The sequence below is a fragment of the Triturus cristatus genome, chromosome 2_2, assembly GCF_964204655.1.
Source record: "Triturus cristatus chromosome 2_2, aTriCri1.1, whole genome shotgun sequence".
Classification (NCBI taxonomy): Eukaryota; Metazoa; Chordata; class Amphibia; order Caudata; family Salamandridae; genus Triturus; species Triturus cristatus.
Genome location: NC_140582.1, coordinates 558,004,008 through 558,027,816, shown reverse-complemented (window position 1 = coordinate 558,027,816; position 23,809 = coordinate 558,004,008). Strand labels below are relative to the sequence as shown.

General features: G+C 47.8%; 1 protein-coding gene across 4 annotated transcripts in view; it reads left to right on the top strand.

Moving 5' to 3' along the window:
* Positions 1-23,809, top strand: part of MAP9 (microtubule associated protein 9) — a 276,353-nt gene that overhangs the window by 200,416 nt on the left and 52,128 nt on the right. The window lies entirely within an intron of this gene.

Genomic DNA, 23,809 nt, shown 5'->3' with positions numbered 1-23,809 from the left:
CCTCCCCATCCACCTCACGGGGCGTGTCCTCTACCACCTTCTCCTCTCCACACTTGGCGTTGGGTTGGGCCATGATTCCAGGCTCCAACCCGGGTTGAGTTCCATGCCGGGCAGCCATGGACCGCGTGACTACGCAAGTCCACCCTGGTAATCCCAGCATCTCGGTATGAGCTTGAAACTCGACATCTTTCCACTTGGTGTGCTCCAGGTCGTTCCCTAGCAAGCACCCCACAGGCAAGGCAGGGCTCATCGCAACTCTCAGTAGGCCTTTGACTCCTCCCCACTCAAATGGAACACGAGCCACTGGATAGTGACTCACACTGCCGTCAGCCAATACGGCCGGATGGAACTCCTCGGGGACTACTTGGTCTGGGGACACCAGCCGCCTCACTACGGTGGTCATGCTGGCACCTGTGTCCCTCAGAGCCTCCACCTCCTCCCCGTTAACTCTCACCCTCTGCTGATATTTAGCAGTGTTCGGGGACAGGGACACTACGGGGACCATCTCTCTATCCCCGAATGAAACCAGGGTCAGGCCTGTCCACTCCCCTTCCCTATCTAAGGGCAGCTCCACCCCAAGCGCTACACTACTTACCCCGGGGCTCTTCCCGCCCGTTGGGGCTGGGGGTCTCTTGTGACACTTGGGATCTCCTTTGTAGTGTCCAATTTCCCCACATTCGTAGCACCTCACAATCCTTGGCTGCTGACTCCTGTCAGGGTAAGTGGGTTTTGTGGAATTGGACGGGGGTGGGGTTCCTACTCCTTTCCCAAACTTATTTTGGGGGTCTTTTGAGAACTCCACCTTTTTATCTCCCCCCTCTTTCTTCTGGGGGAAACCCTGTCCGCCTTTCGAGCCATCTCCCCCGGGGCCCTTGTGAAACACCCGGGTGCTCACCCAAATATCCGCCTCCTCCGCAAGCTCACGGGGATCCGTTAACTTGCGGTCCACCAGATGTTGGCGCAGCTCCGGAAAGCACTTATCCAAGAGGTGCTCCCTTAAAAAATGATTGTACAACCCTTGGTAGTCCTGAACCTCGCTGCCACGCACCCAACCATCTAGTGCCTTACGGGCATAGTCAAAAAAATCCACCCAATTCTGTGTGGACAGCTTATGGCTGCCACGAAACTTCTGCCTATACCTCTCGGGGTTGAGACCAAATTTCTTTAGTAAGGCCTCTTTCATGGGGGCATACCTGACCTCATCCGCCTTGGCTAAGTATAACAGGGTGTCCCTGACATTGGGAGGTATATAGCGATACAGGCCACCTCCCCAATTGCTCTTGGGTACCCCATGGGCTGTCAAGGCCACCTCGTATGCCTCCAACCACTTGGCAATATCATCCCCCACTGTGTAATTGGCAATGACTTCTTTGGGCAAATAAAATTTTGACTCTTGGGGATCTCTTGGTACGCTGCCACCATTGTCCATATTGGACGCATTTAACTGGAGGGCGCGCAGCTCCAACTCCTTCAGCTGAAGCTCGTGCGCCAGCTTCTTTTCCTCCATTGCCCATCTCTTGTTTTCTCTCTCTTGTTCCAATTTGGTCAATTCCCTTTCTCACTCTTGTTCCAACTTGGCCAGCTCCCACTTTAACTGCCTCTCCTCCCTCTTGTCCTCATACTCCTCTGGAGACGCGCTCCTCCTAGACCCTGTCCTACTGCTGGCCCCAGAACGTCTCCCTGGGGGCACATATTCAGACCCATCTACATTTAGTATGTCTAGTACTTCCTGGGCGCTCTCCTCCTGAGGTGCATCCTGCGCCTCCTGTCCCTCATCCTCTCTCCCCTCTGGGTGGGCCTCTACCCATGCCCTTAAGGCGGTGCGGAGTTCCGGTCCTTTGGCCCTCCGCACCCCAGGCACCCCCATCCCCTGCCCGAATTCTCTCAGCTGCCTTACAGTGTACCCCTCGAGGTCGGCTAACCGGAATTCCATCGTGACAGGTGGGGACCTAGATATCAAGCAAGAAAAATTCTAGGATATGGGTGACAGTTTCAAGCTAACCAGGATTTTACACCCTTAATCTGGACAGTGGAATGCAATCAGTGCAGTAATAAACAGTTGCAGGGCTAAGAACCTGGGGGTTAAAATCGACAACGAGCTCTCGCTCAAATCCCAGGTTTCCACTCTTACGGGAACATGCTTTGGGATACTCAGAATGTTGCGCAAGTTCTTTCCCCTTCTCTCGGAGGAACATCGGAGGATCACTGTTCAGGCACCCATAGGGTCCAGATTGGACTATGCAAATGTCCTATATCTGGGTCTGCCTGAATACCTCCTCCAGCGTTTGCAGGTTACTCAGAACGCTGCTGCTCGTGCAATTTTTGGCCTGCACCGCCGCACCAGTGTCTCCAATCTCCTCGTATCCCTTCACTGGCTTCCGGTGCGGAAGAGGATACTTTTCAAGGCCATGACTCTCGCCCATAAGGCCTTGCATGGCAATGGTGCCAAATATCTTCAGAGGAGGCTGGACTTCTATCGACCTGTACGATCCCTCAGGTCAGAAGCTTTGGCTCGGGTGCCACGCATCAAAAGGGCTCGGCTAGGCGGCCGGTCCTTTAGCTTTCTTGCTCCGCAGCTATGGAATTCCTTACCGGTGTCCTTGCGAAACACCGCTAACCTGCTTGCCTTCAGAAAAGACTTAAAAACCTGGCTGTTCACTGGATAATCTGCCCCCTCTTTAGGCCCCTGCTCTTTTTACTGTTATGTTTTCCAGCTCTTTCTTTGGTCTGGAGCACAAAAGCGCCGGGACACTCCTTTGGAGTAGCCGTTGCGCTATAAAAGTCCCATTTAACATAACATAACATAACATAACATTGCAGAGCTTCAATACAATAGGCGTTTAATTGTGGTGCCCTCAGCTTCACGGGAGGGTGCTGTATGGTCACAGGTCCTAATCCCACCACTCGCCAACAATGTAAGACCTGGGGTCACCGGGCCCTAAGGGGGTAACGTGACTCGAGCGGGTGGGCACCCGAAGGCTTAAGTGTAAAGCGACCATACAACACACACATCCCCTGAAGCAGGAAACGCACACAATAATGGACACCACACAGTAGGTTCAATGAAAACCAATCAAGTTTATCTAAGCAGTTAGATGCAAATGCAGGTCATGAGATGGCAATGGGCATTACTTGAATACATTAGCATTAGATTCACCAGCATTTCATTATGGTGCCATAGGCAGTACCTGAATACATTAGCGTCAGATTCACCAGCAATTCATCATAGTTCCATTGGCAATACCTGGCGAACCTGGGGGAGCGGTAAACACAGCGGTTAACCAGCGCGCTGCGCCTCTCCCACCACTAGCGTTTCAATCCGCCGTAGGCACCTCGCGCGGTATTTCGTAATTATCAGCGCTTTGACATAGGACTGGTAAATGTAGCGCCCCACCTGGGAAACTAATAGCGTTTCAGGGCACAACTTGCAGGCTTACCGCTACTCATGACACCGTTGGTGCTTCAGAGCAAAACTTAAGAACTCAGAGCGCTACTCGTAATAATCAGGCCTTAAGCACATGGTCCCCTGTACGCGGCAGTCAAGAAGCAAGGGGGCAATCCCACGCAGGGGAATCAGGGTCTCCGATGCAAGGGGGGAATCCCACGGATGGGAACCAGAGTCTCAGAGTGCGGTGCCACTCCTGATCGACAGGGGGCGCACCGGGTCCTCCACCAGCCTCCCGGGGAGCAGGGTGGTGAGTCCCAGGCCTCCGCACGGCCACGCTACCTCCCAGCCCCCGGGGGTTACCTTGATCTCGGCGTCCTTGGGGTCGGGCAATCGCTCGGGGGTTCTTCACCTCATCGGGTCCCGCAGTCAGTGCGCTCAGCTGCGGGGGCGGCGACGCGCAGTCCGCCCTCGTCACGTGGGTGCCGGGGGGCGGCTTCACGGCCTCTCACAACTCCTGCAGACGCTGCGACGGCAGCGACGAGGCCCCGGGCTTCTCCACGGGCCCTGGGTCGATGGGGGCAGGCTTCTGGTCCCCACACCAGGGGGGGGGGGGTGACATATTAAGTGGGATGATGGAGCGCTCAGCGCTCAACAGGGGACTGGCTCAGGGGATCCCAGGCAAGGTCGGGGAGAGCAGGGGTCACAGCGCTAGTACCTGGTTGATCCCCCAGCAGTCCAGCAGTCACTTTTAGCTTAGGTTTCAATAGGGAGATTCAGCATTAGGTTTCAGCATTCAGTTTCAGCATTCAGCTTCAGCATGAAGTTCCAGTGTTTAGTTTCAGCATTCAGTTTCAGCATGAAGTTCTAGCGTTTAGTTTCAGCATTCAGTTTCAGCATGAAGTTCTAGCGTTTAGTTTCAGCATTCAGTGAAGTTCTAGCAATCTTACCGGCGCAGATATCTCTGGCGCCCTTAGGGGTTCTGTTTCTTGGGGGTAGGGATTGAGTTGGTGACTAGTTCCCTCCTAGTCAGGTTTGGCAGATGGCCCCTGGGTTCTCCTACCGCTGGGCTAGATCAGTGGGCTGTACAGGATCCCTCACTCACTTAAAAGGCAGTACCTAAGTCCTGTCACTTTCAGAGGCATAAGTCCCTGGCTAGGCCCTAAAGCCTAAAACTCCTGCGTGGATCCTCCAGGTCTGCTTTACCCCAACTGGCCAACTGACTACAAAATGTTCCCTCCCTCTGTTAAGTTGCACTAGGTCAGGTGACCTCTTTCCAAGGCGGCAAAAGTAAAAACCCCACCTCCCTTCTAGAAGGTTCTAGCACATTCCAGGAGCTTCCCCATTCTACCTATGGGAGAAAAAAGGCGGGCTGGTGTCGCAACATTGTTGTGGGGTTCCAGCCAGCTCCTGGCAGCTAGGGTGCTACTAGAAAGACCACTCTGCAGTAGCAGGGGCCTGTGGCAGCCATCTTGGGAGAAGGGAGCACCTGCACCTTAACACTGATTGGCAATGAAAAGGCGCCCGGAGACCTAAGTCCAACATAAAAACAAGCATTGGCATAGCCAATAGGTCTCGCTTTTGGGACCTTATAAGTATTTAGTTATGCAGCACAATATCCTTGGTGCAACAACATCAACTGTTGCATGGTTAAACACGTATAAGGTCCCAAAGGCGAGACTTATTGGCCAATGCTTGTTTTCCTTCCAGACACAACGCGTTTGAAAGTCAAATCCCAGCAGACAGTTCACTTTCAGCACACTCTTCGTTTGGCTTCCTAAGCAGTAAGAGAATACACAGAGGCACCACTAATGCGCCCAAACAATCAATCACCGGCAGTTACACCAGACACTGGTCACCAATCAAAGGTCCACCTTCTCCAAAACAAACACTGCAGGCCATGCTTCTCTTTCAGAAAGAACGCTAAGAGCAGCCTTCCTGCCTCTCAAGGGCAATCAAAGCCACTTGCTGTGCTATTGAAAAACAAACACAAAATACAAGCAGCAATTAAAAGCTCAAATGGTACCTTGCAAGCAGAGTTTCAAGTCAGGAAAATTAAACTGGTTGGAAAAAAATTGTGTGGGGTGTGATGGGCCTCGTACAACAAAAAGAAAAAAAGAAAATACAATAAAAAGTCTATGAATTGAGAAATACAACTCTGAAGGGCCACGCAGGCACATGCTTTCATTTTAGTCTTCACTATAGAGGTGTAAAGATTCAACACTTATTGCAGCTACACAGCTTGTCGTTTTTATCACTCGCTCGTAAAAACGATCGGACAGGATAGTTTGCTCTCTGTGACTCCATGCAGTGTGTGCCAAAAAAGCACATAAAAGATTAGAAGGAATCATGTAAAAGGAGCTGCACGGGCAAAGAAAACTCGAGGACGTTTCACCACAGAGAGGCAGACACCTGGAGGGGGGAAGGGAGGGGGAAAGCTAGAGAAGGGGGCACGAGTCTGACAGGAGCCGTTGAGGGGGCGCCGGGTAGGGGGAAGATGCATGTTTGGAACAGCAATACCCGTGGGGGAGGGGGAATGGCTGAGAAACGGGGCGAACTAGGCACGAGACCTAGGGAGTAAAGAATTATTCCTCAAGAAAAATACATTGCTTTGCAGACACCAGGAAAAGGATTACACCTGTTCAGCACTAAATTTAAAACGACCCATTGCTCATTGAAGGTGGGAACAGGCATGAGTTAATTGCGTGGTTAATTATTACCTCGAGCACGAGTGTGGCTGCAGAAACGCAGGTCCTTGCAGTTCGGTCCTCGAAGGGGCTGCTCTTACCAAGGCTGGGGCGTCGCTACCAATGCTGCAGCAGGTACGATTGCACCAGGGGCCCAGAGGCCTTAGATGTACACTGTAGCCTGACTATTAAAGAATCTAACTTTCCAAGCAGAGGTGAGGCGGGGCCATTGTCGTTGCTCACACGATTGGCCCATGGCACCCTTGCTGCGCCTATGACTGAAAGCCATTTGTGAGTCGTTGGCAAGAGGCAAGAAAGTGTCAGGTAGAAACAAGAGCAATTCTTATATTCAATTAAAAAAATAACCAGTAGATGGCAGTGTTGTCCAGGTCTTCCAATATGGGGAGAGAGTGAAGTAAAATCGTCACACGGCTCGAGCAGGCACTCTAATATAACTGCCGAAAACAAAGTTATAAAATCGTTCAAGAATTTAAGCCCACATAAAATGTAGAGTGAGATCAAATGAATAGTCCTCAATGGCGTCATGATGAAAATATCAGGAATGTAACACAGTTGTTTCTATGCGTGCAGCCAGAGAAAATAAACAAACGAGAAGGGAGGGGGGAATGCCAGCAACAGAGGAGCCCGCGAAAGTGAAAGTGATCGTGATTACGATCTACGGAGGAAAGACACATGGCGCTGCGCGCGTGCACGTTCACGTGCACTGTAGCTTTAGGCCACGGCAGCACTTTGAAAAAGCCCAGATATAAAATGTCTCTTGAGCCTTTGGCTCGCGAGCCCTAATGAGGGTGGAAAAAATGATGCACGATCAAAAATAGAGGGGGAGACCACCCTAGGGCTGACAGGTCTAACAGACCCCTAACAGGATGGCCAAACAAAAGTTCAAAAGGGCTGTAACCAACCCCCTTTTGTGGCACCTCCCTGTAGGTAAACAAAAGACAGGGCAAAAGGATGTCCCATCTGCGCCTAAGCTTCTCTGGGAGACCTTTAATCATGACCTTTAAGGTTTTGTTGAATATTTCAACTAAACCATTGCATTGTGGGTGATAGGGTGTGGTGAACTTGTAGTTCACTCCACACTCCTTCCACATAGCAGTCAAGTAACTAGACATGAAGTTTGCACCCCTGTCAGATACTACCTCCTTAGGAAAGCCTACTCTTGAGAATACACCCAAGAGAGATCTTGCCACCACAGGTGCTGTAGTGGTCCTTAGGGGGATTGCTTCTGGGTACCTGGTGGCATGGTCCACCACCACCAGTATAAATCTGTGCCCAGAGGCTGTCTGAGGATCCATGGGACCAACAATGTCAATCCCACCCCTCTCAAAGGGAACCCCCACCACAGGTAGTGGTATCCGGGGGGCCTTTGTGGTTCCACCTGCCTTGCTACTGGCTTGGCAGGTCACACAGGAGCGACAAAACTCCTTAGTTTGTTCAGACATGTGGGGCCAGTGAAAGTGAGGGACAATTCTGTCCCAAGTCTTGTTCTGGCCCAGGTGTCCTGCTAGGGGAATATCATGGGCTAGTGTCAATAGGACGCATCTAAACTTCAGAGGTATAACCAACCTCCTGGATGCACCAGGCTTGGGGTCTCTACACTCAGAGTAAAGGAGTCCATCATCCCAACAAATTGTATGGGTGCCACTAGCATTCCCAGCAGCCTCATCAGCAGCTTGCTTTCTGAGGGGTTCAAGAGAGGGGCAGGTTTTCTGCTCCAGGCTCAGATCAGACCCGGAAGGGCCCCCTGTCCCCTAGAACTCAACCTGGTCAGGCTCAAGCTCATCTGGGACAGTTCCTTCTTCAGGCTCAAGTTCATCTCCCTGAGGAGTCTGATCTGCATTCTGGGTCAGGTGGGAAGGCCTTAACCATACTGTTCCTCCTCATGGGAGGCACCTGGTCCATTGTTCCAGAAACCAGGGTCTGTCCAGTGTTAGACATTTTGGCCTGTGACCTAGTCACAGCAAAGACATGAGCAGGGATCCCTAACATTTTTGCATGTGTCCTGAGCTCCACTTCAGCCCAAACTGAAGTTTCTAGATCATTGCCAAGCAAGCACTGTACTGGTAGGTCTGCACATACCACAACCTTCTTAAGGCCGGTTACCCCTCCCCAGGAGAAGTTAACACCTGCCAGAGAATGATCTGTTCTGACATTGCTAGCATTGGTCACCTGGTACATTTCACCAAGTATAATCTGCCCAGGATCCACAATATCTTTTGTCACCATTGTGACACTTGCTCCTGTGTCCCTGAATGCCAAAGTCTCTTTTCCATTTATTAAAGGCTGCTGTCTGTATTTGCCCAGATTACTGGGACTCACAAAGGAGGACATATCCATGCCTCGATCAGACTAGAACAGCCTGAGTTGGAACTCTGACTAGGCCAGAGTCCATCTCAGAACCCAGGGTCAACCACACTACACCCTTATTCTGAACAATACCACCACCAATTGTAGCTGTACTGGGGGGAACAGTTGCCTTAGGGGCAATGGTGGCTGGAGTAGATTATTTGGACTTGATGCAGTCACTGGTCCACTGAGTTTTCTGCTTACAGATTTTGCACCATGGTTTCTTTTGGCCTTTTCCCTTGGTAGACTGTGAATCCCCACCTGAAGAAGATTTTTGGGGACCTTGTGAAGACTTCTGGTCTTTACCCTTCTCCCCACCCTTGTCAGAGTTTTTAGGATCTTGCTTCTTGGGTTCACCACCTTGGTTCTGTACCTTCTGCCTCACCCTGGTTCTGACCCTCCTGTCTGCCTTCTTTCCCAATTATTGGGGAGAGGTCAGATCTGAGTCCACCAGGTACTGGTGCAACAGCTGATACTGACAATTATTAAGGATCTGCTCCCTCATAATCAAATTGTACAATCCTTGAAAGTCATGCACTTTACTGCCAAGTAACCAACCTTCCAGAGCCTTAGTAGCACAATCTACAAAGTCTACCCAGTCTTGATTCTGTGCCTTTTGGGTATCCCTGAACTTTAACCTGTATTGCTCAGCGGTTAGGCCAAACCCATCAATCAAGGCACTCTTCAGACTGTTGTAATCATCTGCCTCCTCCTCTCTAACAGTGAGGAGCTTATCTCTACCTTTGTCTGCAAAGGAGAGCCATAAGATTGCTGCCCACTGCTCCTGGGGGACCCTTTGAACTTTACAGGCCCTTTCCAGTGCAGTTATCCATTTGTGGATGTCATCCCCACTTTAGTAGGGATGGACAATCTTATTCAGGTTTCTATGGTCATAAGACCTCTCCCTATCTCTAGGGATGTTTCTGCCACCAACTTTTTTCTAGCTCTGTAGAGCTCTAGGGCCTCCTTATCTAAGGGCTACATGCCTCTGTCTGATTTCCAGCTGAGCTTCCTCATACCTAAGCAGTTTCCCCCTCCTCTCCTGAGAGGTTTCCCTCCTATGAGAGGAAACAGAGGTCCCTACTGAAGAGTAAGAATGGTTAGACTCCACTGAGGGAGATCTTGACCTTCTAGGCCCACCACCAACTCTTCCAGGAGGGACAAAGAGGGGTCCATTGTGGTCCTCTCCAGCACCTTCTAGGGGAATTGGATTTTCCAGGATCCGATCATTGTCATCTGCCTGGCCAGCCTCAGAGGTTAAGTCATGGGGAGTTACACCCCTAGGCCCTTCCTCTGGTGCTGTCCCACCCACTCTTCCTGTCCCTTCAGACCCTAAAGGTCTTCCAAGATCATTCAGCCTGAGTACCTCTATGAGATGCTGGGTGGTTGGACTTTTGCCTGTCCTCAGTTTCCTAGCTGTGCATAATGCTCTCAGTTCCATGAATGGGAGGTTATCATACTTGGAAACTAGACGCCCATTGGCTTCTGGCAGGGACCCACTGGTTCCTGGCCTTGAAGACATTACTAGTGAGGTGTGGTGTATTGCACTACCCACTCTAGTGTGGCCTACTAAACTCTCTTGAGTTGTAGAAAGGGTGAGCTAAGCCCTTAACACACACCTCAAAGTTCAGTAGAACTTACTGTTATTTCAAAGCTTGTATTATATGTACCTAGGGTACCTTTAGTGGTTTTCAGTTAGTCACTCAATTGAGATTATCTGGTAAAACAATAGCAATCTGGAATCCCACACGCTGCACACCAATGTGAGAAGTTGGCCTGGTATATGCGGTCCACTAGTTATAGTGGGCACCCTGTACCAGTCCAAACAACCCCTTATTGGTTATAGATTAAAGACAACCTTTATTGAAAGCTATCCTAGTGGTAGCTATGGAGAGCAGCCTTCAGGCTAAGTCTTGATTGAATGTAAAGCAGCTTGTTTTACCAGTTTATAATCTCTTGAGTGCCTAAATGAAAGATAACCACACCAGGTATATATATATATAAAATATATTTATTTATTTATAAACACACCCTCCTAGACTCTTTATGAGGCTAGAGGTCAAAACACATAAGTTACACTTCAAAACAGTAATAAGCACAAATACACGTCAGGTCCTAGGGGCGAGCCAAACCATATACTAAAATAGTGGTATAAGAACCACAACTAAAATAGACACAAGGCCTAGAGCCTGTAGAATCGCTGGGACCCCAAGGAACCACCCAGGGTAGTGACACAGGGGACCCACGGGGGCCGTGTGCAGTGTGTGAACACAGCTGCGAGCTCCCGTTAGCTTCTTTGGGGAGAGTCGCGGTTAGATTTTTAAAGATTAGGGACACTTAGAACTGAGTCAGGACCAAACCCTCTTGGACTTAGGAAGTTCTAGAGTCAACACCCACGGGAGCACCGGAGTACTCGTGTTACCCCATTACCCCACCTAGGGAAGCCAGGTGCATAGGTGTCTTTTGGGGTCGGGTCGCGTCGTCTATTTCAATGGGAGCTGGCGAAGAAGTGCTGCTGTCGGGAAGATGCGATTGTCCGAAGTGATCCAAGCCTGGATTGAAAGATGAGAAGAACCTGAAAGCAGTGACCAGGAAGGCGATAGGCAGATGCCCACCGATGTCTGGTGATTTCAGGTGAAAAAGGTGAAGCTTGACTCTTCAGCCACGAGGACCAGGAGGCGTCGAGGACGACCAGGAGCTGGATTCGAGCTGTCCCATGAAGGATGTCTAGTGCTGCAGCGTCGGTGCCCAGATTGGACACAACAAGCCTTGTCAACAGCAACCCACGCAGAAACGAGAAAGATGCTTCGGTGCAGACCAGCAAGGTCTGGGGGACTCACCACTTGGTAGGGAGTCGGGGCATGTCTGGAGCAACCAGGGAAGCCCAAGGAAATTCAAAGTTACCCCCTCAGGGACCCACCAGTCAACGGACCAGGGATCGCGAAGGGACCTCAACACGAAACACAAAATTGCAGCCCACGGGTCACTCGGGGTGACTAGGCAAACAATCTTCGATGGATTCAGTGCTCGAGGTGGGGCTACAAGTCAGCCCAAGCACGACTTCAGGAGACGTCGAGAAGTCAATGCACTTGCAAAAGTGCACGGTGACCAGGAGTTCCGGTTCCACGCTACTCACGAGGGCTGCGGGTCTCAGCTTTGCTGGGGACTCTGGTCGGCCTGTGAGATGTCTGGAAATACTTCGGAGTCCGGCGGGAGCTTCGGAAATGCAGACCGGCAAATTGCTTTGTTGGTGCCTGCCAAGCAGGGGAGTCATTCCTTGACCCCAAGGGCGATTTCTTCAGTCCTCTAGTCTTGAGTAGAGCGTTGAAGTTCCAGGATTCAGCTTAAGAGTTTCATCCAGGGACATCTAAAGTTCTGGTTACAGAGTTTCCTTACTTATACCTAAGGAAGGGGTTGGACTAGCTCTGGGGACCCACCTAAGGGAGGGTTCGGAAAGAGGGGTGGCTACACCCATTTCCTTTGTCCAGTTTCGCGCCAGAGCAGGGGGTGGAAGCCCCTGGACCGGTTTGAGCTGGGCTATGCACAGGGACACCAAATGTGCCCCCAGTGCAGGACTTCAAAGCACTCAGAGTGCTCCCACCCAGCCCCAATACACATAAGCCTGTCTGGGAGGTGGTTACACCTCCCTGTGATAGGAAACCTATTGTCCAGGCCTCCCCTGCCGGAGTTTCGGTCAGCAGCAGGAGGCCAAACCCATGTCTGTGCCTGCAACATCCATTTTGTGATGCCAGGGCTCTATTAAGTTTATACCGGGTATACCAGTGGGGACATGTCTCTCCCTCTAGAAGGGTGGAGTTCTACCCCCGCCGCCAGACCTGGCGGGTGGTTAGGATTCCAAAGCGTTTGACAACAAATACGACATGTTTCTGTGAAGCCATCCCAAAGTTAGCATTTACCGCGAGGTTATAATGCACTTACGAGTATACGCGTTGGCTATGGTCTGTTTTAACATGTTGAAAGAAAATTTCTGAATAAAGGATCAAAAAAAGAAAAGAATCGTCTCTGCTGAAAGTCCATGTTTTTTGAAAGACGAACTGTCGACAATTATTTATGTCATAAACAAATGTTTAATATCTGTTGCTTTTTGGGTGCTGGACCATTGAATTTTGCTTCACTTACGAGTATATGGTCAGGCTGCACTACAAACAGCATCAGAGAAGGGTCTCCAAACGCTGCAGAGGTGCTCTGCTCATGCAGGGGCACCCTCTCACATAAGAACCAAGCACTCTGTCTTCAGGATTGATAAGGCCTGCCATAGGAGTGACTTATAGGTTTATATGTGTGTATATATATAGTGATACAGGTAACCTATATCACAGTAAGGGGTGCATGCACCACCTTACCCAGGCTGCAGTAGCAGACCTATGGTGTCATTTTGAGTGGCTTCCCAGGAGTGGCATAATACATGCTTCAGCCCCTGGTAGGCCTCTGGGGTACCTATGCCCTGGGTACATAGTATACCATATACTAGGGACTTATAAGGGCAATCCAGAATCCAATCTGTGATGTACCTAATGTACATGGAATCAATTTAGAGAGGAAGCAGCTCGGCTGGGGCCCTGAATAGCAGGGTCCCAGCCAGACTAAAGTCGAAAAACAGTAAAACATCAGCAAAAAGTGGGGGGTAAACATGTGAAGCAGATCATACTCTCCTACACTGGAAGGTGACAGTGACTGTCCCATCCACACACAGGTGAGAGCGGCAGAGTGCGTCTGGAGCCCACATTGTATATTGGCTGCCACGTTCGAGGGAGACTGCATTGGCAGGTACACCTCATGCTAAAAAATATGATATAAATATAAAAGTTGCATACTCCTGGGGACACCCATTTCCCATCATCTTCAGATGGGTGGGAAAACTCCATCAAATCCACTCTCTCACGGCTGCCTGTGAATTGCTACTAAAAGAGAGCATCGAGGGTACCACTACCAGACAGATCACCAAGGAGCAGAGGACCAACAAATATTCCATACTCATGCCTTCCAATACACTGAGTGTAGTCGCCCTTAACGTGAAGGGGCTCAACAACCCAGTTAAGAGACAGGCCATAGTCTCCTATCTGAAACAGACAAACACTGATATATGACTACTTCAAGAAACACACCTGGTTGCAACTGACTGGCATCTCCTTAAAACCAAGATCAACAACATTTTACCTCCATGGCAAGTAAAAACACCGAGTTAGCAATCCTGGCCTCACGTTCTTTTCGGGGGAAACTAGGCCCTAAACTCGCAGAAATCAGAGGCCGGTTGCTCGTCCACCGGATACAGCTGGGCCCTCACTCATTAGTAACAAGTTCCTTATATGCACCCAAGGATGGAGGAGGGTGGGCGCACGCTACCTCACATCTTAGCACACAGTTTGCCCCCATGCATCCTAGTAAATGTAGTACATGATAACACTTAATTTGGTGTCAGGCTTTAGTTTTTCAGCCTTGGTGGTGCAGCCAGTGCTGTGTATCTCTAGACACATGTTTCAGGATAGTTGTCCTTCTTCAGTAGAGAGCAACACATTCTTTGTGGGGGTGCTGGAAATGCTGCCCAGAGTCTTCTCAGGTCTCTGTACCACTCGCTGGGCGCAGGTGCATTAACCAGGGCTCGTCAGGTCATTAGCTCAAGGGAACCTTTTCAAACAGTAGGAGGGTGGGCGCACACTACCTCACATTCCAACACTCAGTTTGCCACGATGCATCCAGTAAATGTAGTGCATGATAACACTTAAAGCTTTAGTTTTTCACCCTTGTTGGTGCAGCCAGTGTTGTTTATCTCTAGACACGTATTTCAGGAAAGTTGTCCTTCTTCAGTAGAGAGCAGAACATTCTTTTGGGCAGCATTTCCAAAGTACCTGTAGATGTGTCAAAGTTCTAAAAGCCAAACAGCCGCAGAGATGCAAAACAAAGAGATGCGATCCTGAGACTTTGGGGAGGCGATGCGACAGTTCTGCGACACGCAGAGGACGAGTTGCGTAGAATCCAGTCTGTTTGGGAAGTGAGGCATTGATTCTTCGTGACGGTTACGGCTCGCAGGTGATGCATCAGGAAAGCGTGCCGCACAGGTACGATGCGTGGAAATCTGGGATGCGGCGTCGAGCAGTGTTACGTGGGTCTTCTTCACCCACAATCCCTCGATGCGTTGATTCTTGCAGCAACGGTTTTCACAGCGGCACGGCGATGTGTGAAAATTCTTCTTGCGCTGTGGAGATGCGTCGAGAAAACAGACGCAAGGAGAGTGATGCGTCAATTTTAGCAGTTCGTTACGTTTCTTCGTTCTTCTAGTTCCCAAACAGCAACAACATCCTCCAGAGGCCTAAGACTGACACAGGCACCTCTAGCCAGATCAGAACTCACAGCAGCAGAGTTCAGGGGAGCTGGGGTGAAATCTTTGTGTCCCTGAGACTTCAGAGCAGGAGGCCAACTGACTTCATGCCCTTGGAGATCTCCTTCAAGAAGGGGACACAGCACAGACCTTCTCCTTTCCTTGGCAGAAAAAGCAACTGCAGGCCTACTCCAGACACACAGCCAGGGCAGTACTTCGCCTCAATCTCTCCAGCTCTTCTCCTTGGCAAAGGTTCCTCTTGAATTCCAGGAATGATCTAAAGTCTGGGGTTTTGGGTCTGATACATATACCCCAAAATGTCTTTGTTCCCTTTGTGCAAGGGGCTCTGAGCCCAGTTCAAACCAGTTCTGGGGGGCACTTTGCAAATGAACAACAACATCCATTGTCAGTGTGAGCCTTGGCTCCAGACACACCACAGGGGAGCGGAGCCACATTGTGGAAGGCAGGCACAGCCCTATTCAGGTACAGATGCTACTCCTCCCACCACTCCAAATGCAGATCATACCTATTCAGCCCAGTGGTGACTCATCCAGACTCCTGGAGCCACTGCACCTCCCCAGCCCCTGTCACTCCAAAGCCAGACAGTCAACCCACAAACAGACAGAGGCACACAAGATGGTTGAACAAGAAAATAGCCACTTTCTAAAAGTGGTATTTTCAAACACACAATTTAAAAACCATCTTTACTAAAAGATGTGTTATTAAATCCTGCGTTCAGGGATACCAAACTCAATTTTTCTATCTTATCCCTATGGTAGGATACGCTTGTAAAATGTTAAAAAGCACTCCCCATTCTGTCCTATGGGGCAAGCTAGCCTTTCAATAGTGAAAAACAAAATTGGCAGTATTTCATTATCAGGACATGTTACTCACACCAGTACATGTCCTTCCTTTCACATACACTGCACCCTGCCCAGGGGGTTCCGTGGACCTACAATATGGGTGCCCTATATGTAAGAAAAGGTAAGGTTATGCCTGGCAAGTGGGTGCATTTGCCAAGTCGACATGGCAGTTAACAAACTGCGTGCTGGCACCGTGGTGGCAGGCCTGAGACATTGTTTTCCGGGCTACTCATGTGGGTGACACAATCAGTGCTGCAGGCCCACTAGTAGAATTTGATTTACCAGCCCTGGCACACTCAGTGCACTTTCATGCCAATGATGGAGAACCAATCACAATACCAATTTACACATGGAACACTTGCACTTCGACACTAATCAGCAGTGGCAAAGTGCCCAAAGCATCTAAGCTAGCAAAAACGAAATCCAGCACAGCATCAAAAACACAGGAGATAGAAGCAAAAAGTCAGGGAAAACCACCCCAAGGATGCCAGGTCTAACAGAGTGGTTAATTTGTTGCAGTATGGAATGCCACCATAAGTGCCACAATGTTTTACTGGTTCGCTATTGTAAGCTCATATTGTGAAACAATAAAAAAAAATTTGAACCATAGAAAAAAATTAAGTTTGAGGTTCAATTTAATATTTGATCCATGTAGGCTGGGGCTCTAGATTATGTGTCAGCCCTTTACAAGAGCCCTAATTAAGCCCAGGGGCTGATGAGAAGGGCCTACAGCAGAAGAGAGTTGCTTGCTTCCTAGCATGCAATTTTACCCACCTCTCCACTGCCTCTCGGTGATATGCAAGGTGTGCCAGAGGCAGTTTACAGCAGGCACATGAATGCTGTACCTCTTTTCAGGGCAAAATTGGCAGGTCTGTTATTACCCAGGGTCCCTTTGTAAACCTCCTGGCTCCGCAGTCAAGGTATATATTAGTTTCTCACTCGCTGAGTCCAGCCCTTGTATTCTCTCCCCACAACTTTAACAGCAGTAGCTGGGGGATATCACTAAACAACCACACAGCACATCTCTCTGCAGACGTCCAAGATGTCAAAATTTATGGGCAAATCCCTGAGGTGAATCCAGTATAATGAGCAACTTCTCCTGGAAAACCAGTTCTGCAGCAAGTGTTCCCTCTGGTGGAGATGCCTGCCAGTCTTCCTCAACAAAGAAATCCCTCACATTTGCCTTAGGGAGGTGGCTGCCCCTTTGATCCTGTCAGTAGGAGATCACACCTAACAACAGGCCCATGGTACCCTTGCCTGGTGAGCCTTTCACACTTCCAGGCAGGAGGGCAGCGGGCTGTCTCACTTGACAACTGTTGCAGTTAATCAGAAACTGGTACTAGAAAATTTGGGCAAGAACGTGGGGACTTTCTAAAGTCACCTTTACGTTGATAGTTACTTTAAATTCGACTTTAGCAATATTTCAGATTTAATGTAATAATTAATTTGATACCTTGACATACTACTTTTGGTATTCTTGAATGGAAGTTTTCAGTATGTGAGCGTAAAAGCTTAACCCCACTTTAGTCAATGGGAGTACCAGCCTTGCTACTATGAAAACGATAATGGTGAGTTTTCACTATCAGAGCCAATAAAATAGAAAATAAACATGTGCTTTTTAATACCTTGCACCCTGCATTGTGGGCACTAACAGCCTCATGCATCAAGCCAAAATCCAGTCGGTAAAATACCGATTCGCTAATAGCTCCCGGTATTGAGTTAAAAATACCCAATCCCAATGCATCAACCCAAAAGCAAAAATCGCTATTTAAGGAATCCTTAAATAGCGATTCCTTAAATAGCGATAGCATTTAAGGAATCCCAAATTGAGATTCCTTAATTTAAGGAATCTCAATTTGGGATTCCTTATATGCTATGCATGAAAGTTAAAAAATTAGCGAATTCGCTAATAGGGGGAGCAAATTACCATGAAGATGAACTGCATGGTAATTTGCTAAAAGTTTGAAAAATGCACTTTTGTGCATTTTTCAAAGTTTCATGTTGCGCACACACATGCCGTTAGAGCATGTGTGTGTGCAACATATGTGCACATATCAATTTCAGGGGTGCAATAGGGTGTCATTTTGACACCCTTGCACCCTTGAAATTGCATGAGCAATTTGCGAGAACCTACTGGTACTCGCTATTTGCTCATGCAATCTCCAATTCATTCCTATGGGCCTGGAGGCCCATAGGAATGATTGGGATGGCATTCCTTAATTGCTACTCGCAATTTGCTAGTAGCAATTAAGGAAAGTTAAGGAATCGCTATTTGAATAGCGATTCCTACATGCATAGCCTTTTGCTATTCCTTATTAGCGATTCCTTATTTTTCGCTAATAAGGAATCGCAAATGGCATTGTTGATGCATGTGCCCCTTAATGCCTACCTTAGAGGTGACATAAATATTAAAAAGAAAGATTTGGGCTTAGCAAAAGGGTTATTTTGCCTAGTAGAGCTGGCAGTTTAAAAGCTAACTGGCTTGCTGAAGAGCAAGCTACGACACCACTGACAGATATACCTACAAGGCTGCACTCAGACACTATTGCTAGCAAATAAGATACATGAAGAAACAAGCGTTGGTAAATGCGTTAGGTTTGCCTTAAACTCTCCACTGGGCTCTGCATGCACAAGATCACACTTTTTGATGGTGGCTGTGCACATGAAACTTCTTTTGGTACTAGTCCTTTAACTTAAGACACCCAAAGGCCTTGATCTAAAGATGACAGCAAGTGCAGACGTTGGTAATCCGAAATTACCCACGGGTTAAGATTATTACATACAACACAAAGGCCCTTGTTCATGATGTGCGCAGGTGAGTCACATATGGCCAAGAAATCAAGTTCTGCAAGGCGAAACCTAAAAAGGTCTCATCAGAATATGCATAGGCATCTCTTGACAGAATCTCTAGTTTGATGTCATTAAAGAAGAGTTGTAGCGTGCAAAGCCGGTCCTACTTGTAAATAATTTTAAGTCAAACAAAATAAGAGACACCAACTAACAGAGTGTAGTACTGCAGAATCGTGCTGCTCAGTCTCAGTACACTTAGCTTTGACAAAGTCAAAAAGAATAGTTTTAAAGTGATTCTACATGCAAATCGCATTTGAGCATATTAAGGCGAGACGTTTGGGTTGGTTTCTTTCTCTATTCTTTTGTCTTTCCTTGGTTAGCCCGTTGCTGTTTCTCCTCATGACTTTCTCCTCCACGATGCCCATGGAGACTGCTTTACTTTACTCATGTGGTGAAAAAGCACAACCAGTTCACAGTTTGGCGCCGAAAAAAGTTCCTGTCATTCAAAGCTTTTTTTTCTTTTGCTGATGCACCCCTCACCTCAATGCGCTCAGTAAATGTATGGCTTGACTCCTCACACCCCTGTCACATGACCAACGATCTTAAAGCTGCATCTGCACGTATGCCCTTGTTGATATGTCTACTTACGTTTTTTCAGCTGCATAAGTAGAGTTTATGTGTGGCAGTTAACCAACTCCAGTTTTTTCTTTGCGTTCTGGTACTTTTAGTGTTACGTTTCCAATGGAATAAACTGCCTGTAAGCCCCAAATGCAAACATGAAACATGGACTCAGTGACTCAGTGAGTTGCTCACGTGTGGACCTGAAGTGTACTCTCTACAGCTGTCTAAATATTAAAAGCCACCAACTGTACCCGGTGCCTCAACACCACACAGTGTAGGGTAATGGTGCAATGTGACTGCACTGATTTATGTTACAGTTACATGTGTAAATAGTAATGCCACGAAGACTGACTCGCAGTGCTTGCTAGAACAAATGCAAGCAGCCCAGGGAGGGAAGTAAATGACATCTGGAGTCAGTGGGAATTACCTTCATCCAGAGACTCGAGAGGTTTCCCATATGTAACGAAGTCCTCTTATTCTGCATCACTGTCCTTCATTGCCATCTTTCCCCGGGTACGGAAGCAAATGGGGCTAAACTGTTTCCGGTACAGTTCAAACAAGCAATCTTGTGTTTCAAAAACTTAATTTCTTCCATGTGTACATTGGCATATCCATCTAAATGCTAGCACTTTAAATAGGTAAAATAGGTAAAAACAAAATAAATCCCATGAAAAACATTTCACATATGAATCAACTAAAACGCTAGCCTCACTTCCAGAGGATAAGCTTAAAGTTGCCATCTCACAGCATCAAACACGTTTTCCAGTGCTGCAAATTTCAGCTGTTGAAGCATCCTGATCCTTTTGCGCAATACTTCTGAGTGCAATAACATTATTTTCAGTGCAATAAGTATAAACAAAGTTATCATTCCAATGGCCAGTGCTTAGTTTGGAGGCAAGGACCTATTTTGTATCCTCCTTTTGCAGCCCAGAGAAAGTCAGAAGGTGAGAAAGAGGGAGGGAGATGAAGATAGGAAACATGATGGGAACAAGCAACACAAGACAGGTTTCGTCCTGATTGGGCTGGACTGTTCCTAGGGAGCAGAGTCAAAACTGGTTTGCATATAGCTGGGTCTAATCTGAGGTGGCATGGTGGGTAAAGGAACGATGCATTGGAATGCTACACCGAGGAATTGCTGGAATCCTCCCATCACCTTTTGTGTGTTTGATCTTATTAATTAGACCTTCTGGGCAGTCTCTCATCCTTCAAGAAATATCTATGAGAAGAAATCAAAAGCAATATCTTCAAAGACCTTACTGCCCTGAGATATGACTTGGAAGAAACAATTGCGACATTGAGAGCCGATATATGCTCCGCCTGCTTTGGGGTGGTGGAAGCTGAATGACCAATCAAATTGCTGAACAAAAGAAATATAAAAAGTTGTAGATAGTTGCAACTCCGTCTCCTCACAAAACGATGCTGTCATTTGCAAACTCAAAGATCTTGAAAACCATATCCAGCAAGAACAATAGAATACAACAACTAGGGGAGTGGATGGAAAGTCTGAACTTGTGCATGGTCTGTTTGCCACCCTCCCGGGGATGGGTCCGGACCAGATAAAGGTACACAGAGTCCATAGAGGACTGTGACAGACTGGTGACACGGGTAGGTCACCTGGCATCTTTGCAAATCTCTGTGACTACTGGACTAAAGAAAGTGTCCTGAAGGCAAAAAGGTGAAAAGACCAGGTGAGCCACAGAAATTAAGAATTCTACTCTTCGAAGCTACACAAATGTCACCCTAGGGTCAGCTCCATATGTTGAAGGGACTATGGGTTAGTGATAGATTTGATATTTATATGGAGGGACTGTCTGAATAATAAACCCTTCTGGAGGGACGATTTTATTGGGATGCAGACTATCTTGGAATACCTTTTCACAAAGACACTGTCATTGTCCTTTGGGTTTCCAGCTAACACTATGCAGTACCCAAGTAAAGGAAACCAGGCAATCATGTGGAACTGTCTGGCAGCGGCAAATACCACAATTGCATCATTCTGGAAGAAAAAGGAACCCCCAGACATCGCTCACTGTGGCTTCTCATGCAAATGGAAAAGCTGGCCTGTAACTTAACTGAAGGTGCTAAAGACTTTGAACAGCTCTTGGACCCTTAGTACAATACTTAGCAACTGGCACCCCCGCATTATAATATCTGCCATGTTTGGAAGTATTGAAACTGTTTTAGACACAAGAGGGAATCCCTCTAATAGGAACTGAGCAATACATTTGGCAGTTGCCCCAAGCAAGGCTAAACTGATTCATGGGACGACCTATCACAATTTAAGAGTGCTTGGATGATCAAGGGAATGTTAATTTGGTAAGTTATTTACTTCAATATGCATCAACATTTCAATCCAAGGCGAACAACGGGATACATATATGTATATATTTTATGTGTATCTAAACATTTGATACTGCTTGTTATTCTGTTTCTAGCATTTGAATCCATGAAACATTCAATGCTGGAGAAAATAAAAAGCTACCTGTAACTGCAGATCTTTAGCGTGTTTATCTTATATAGAATGCACATGCAGCATTCCCTCCTCCCTAAATAGAGGCTCACGTAAAACATTTCATTTGTCCTAAAACTGCACTCTTGTGCTAAGAAATTTGAAGTGTGAAGGATGGGTGAGGCAAGGAGCACTCTCCTCTCATGTTCTGATGCTTGGGCCTTTTATGGTATGGTGAATGTGCTAATAAAGGGGAACTGTTTGGGCCAAGCCAGGCAAGCAAAGCCTCATGCTGTTATGTTAAAATTACAGAGAGCCTCCCACTTTGACAATGAGGAATGATTCAAGCATGTGGATCTATGAAAGATATAAACGTTGGAGTACTACAGTTGCATATGAGTACCTTTTTCCTTCCTCACCTTCAGAACATCTCCAGGCTGGGTCCGTAGAATTCCTCATCAGTGCTCCCGTACCACCAATAGGTGGCACCATGTGACTCCTCAGTGGCTCCATACTGCTCCAGAAAGGATGGATCAGAGATGTGTATAAGGGCCACCTTGTACACTATCGTTGGTTCCTTTTATTCCATGCTCCTCGACGCAAATCCATAGCTCTGCTCCCATCTTTGTCCATCTTCAGGCAACTTCTAAATTTGTCTCAAACAGGGACGAAGTCTCCCTCAGAAATCACAGGAATCAAGTCTTGCCACAACTGCATGAAGCAGATGTCAGTTATGGACATAGATGACATGTGCCTTTGGTGCTGTGGCTCTGGGCATGACTTGAAGTTGTGTGATAAAGGGGCCCGTGGGCCCGAAGGTGATCAGTCTTTGAACTTTATTTTGGGGCTCTGGTTCTTTTGAAGTATCCAATCCTCTGCCCTCTTCTTTCTGTTGAAAGCAGTATGTCACAACAGGACTGACTCCAAAGCTGAAAGCCCCACAACACAGGCCATAGGAGTGACTAGAGTTCACTCCTGAATGTCAGCCACAGTGATTTGTGTATCAAAAGGTTAGCTCAGGGCCCAAGCTTTAATCTTTATGATTCTTTCATCAGCCCCATCTCCTTCCTGAGACATACTCAGGCCCCTTCCTTGTGACCTCTCCCAGAATAGTATAATAATAATTCATATTTGTAATAGTTCATGTTATTAAAGCGCAAACATATCACCCCCTTAAGGGTTTCAAGGTGCTGGTGGGCATCGGGCAGATTAAGTGAGCTATTGCCCAGAGTCACATAAGGCTGAGCTGAGCTGCTGCCGGCACCGGGGATCGAACCGTCAGCCCCGAGCTCCGGAGTCGGCTGCTCTGGCTGCTGCTCCACACCTCTCCCCTGAACCTCTCACTGAATCAAAGAGCACCCTTTGAAATGCACAGGGAAAGCTTGGCCCTTTCCCTCTTCAGTGTGTGGCCCACTCAGCTTATAGGAATGCAGCAATACACATATCTGTCTAGGATGATTTGTCTCCCTCAGCTCCATGTTTTACCAGGCAGGCATGGTCTCCTAAAATGGAACCTAGAGTACCCCATGTATTGTACCATCAACATGCTGACATATACCCAATGGATGTATACAACCTACACACACTGCATAGCACTGTATCCTTCCATGTACTGGACCACTCATAGGCACACATACATCCAGCACATACATATAATATGCAAGCACTTCACAGCACTGTATCCTTCATCTACTATACCACTCATAGGCATGCATAGATCCTTTACATGCATTTACCATGCCTACGCTTTATCGCACTACATGCTGTATGTATTGTTCTACTCAGAAGCACACCATGCACACACAGCTCAGTGCTGCATCATCCTTGATTTATACCCTTCCCAGGCACACATGCACGCAGCGCAGCTACATCACTCCTCTGCTCCACAGCACTTCACAATAAACTGATGCAGGCTAAGGGTGAGTTAAGCACACAGCAGCAGAACTTTAAAAATTAGTGACCCTGTAGGCCTCACTCCTGTGATACTGGTTATAAAAGGACCTGTTCACTCCTTCTGATAACGACATGGTACGCTGTCACCACCGCACTCATGCTTCTTAACTCATGGTGAAGGAAGTAACCGTCCACCACTATGAGGGTAGCACTTTGGATGCCCCTTCCAGTACAACAAAACCTCAATCCGTGAGACAGGCCTGTGTCATGGTGCACACGTTTGATCCATTTTTGCCTATGACAAACAAAATCAACATTAAGGATCCAGACATCAGTACAGTCAGGCACTTAGGGTAAGGGTGCACATTCATCACCATGCAGAGGACTTTTCCGGCCCAGCAAGTGCACTCTAATTTT